The 915-nt window shown below is 41.1% G+C and overlaps 1 non-coding gene across 1 annotated transcript; it reads right to left on the bottom strand.

The window, feature by feature from the left end:
- Positions 1 to 571: 571 nt before the first annotated feature.
- LOC148564170 (small nucleolar RNA R71) lies at positions 572 to 679 on the bottom strand. The gene has a single exon (XR_015884733.1). It is a non-coding gene; the product is annotated as a small nucleolar RNA R71 (small nucleolar RNA).
- Between the last annotated feature and the right edge of the window lie 236 nt (positions 680 to 915).

Below are 915 nucleotides of genomic sequence, written 5' to 3'. Positions count from 1 at the left end.
GGAAAACTTCAACCTCTTTTAATAGTAAACCTGAGAGGACCTTCCTTAGATTAAGGAGGGAATCAAGAGGAAAAAAGGCTATTGGTGCAGAGAAAGAGGAGGAGGATTTGGATATAAATATGGAGGATGATATGGAGACTCATCATCAGGGAGAATTACATAACCATGCCAGGGAAGGTGCAACTAATCCTGCTGGACAAGAGAGAATGGTGCTAGGCTCCAACAATAATCCCAATCCTGGGAATTGTGGGAGCAGCATCCAAAAGCCAACCATCCATGCTAACAATTTCGAATCAAAGCCTCAACTCATCACTCTTGTCCAAAACAATTGTTCATTCGGAGGAAGTGCCCAAGAAGACCCTAATCAACATCTCACTACATTTCTAAGGATCTGTGATACAGTGAAATCTAATGGTGTTCATCCTGACACCTACAGATTACTACTGTTTCCCTTTTCCTTAAGGGATAAAGCATCTAACGGCTCGAATCCTTTCCTAAGGAAAGTTTGACAACTTGGGAAGATGTAATGAACAGATTCTTGGCAAGATTCTACCCTCCTCAGAGAGTGAATAGACTGAGGACTGAGGTGCAGACATTCAGGCAACAAGATTGTAAAATTCTCTATGAAGCATGGGAGAGATTCAAGGATTTGACAAGGAAGTGCCCGCCAAACATGTTTAATGAATGGGTACAACTGTATATCTTTTATGAAGGGCTATCATATCAATCCAAGAAAGCTGTAGACCACTCTTCTAGAGGCTTTCTCAACAAGAAGAAGACAATTAAAGAGGCTATAGATGTCATAGAAACAGTGGCTGATAATGAATATTTCTATGCCTCAAACAGAAGCAACAATAGAGGAGTGATGGAGCTGAACCACATGGATGCAATTTTGGCCCAAAACAAGATGATCAC

The sequence above is a fragment of the Arachis ipaensis genome, chromosome B5, assembly GCF_059453495.1.
Source record: "Arachis ipaensis isolate K30076 ecotype BB chromosome B5, ASM5945349v1, whole genome shotgun sequence".
In the NCBI taxonomy this organism is placed as follows: domain Eukaryota; kingdom Viridiplantae; phylum Streptophyta; class Magnoliopsida; order Fabales; family Fabaceae; genus Arachis; species Arachis ipaensis.
Note: the sequence above shows the minus strand (reverse complement) of the source record. Positions and strands in the feature narration are given on the sequence as shown.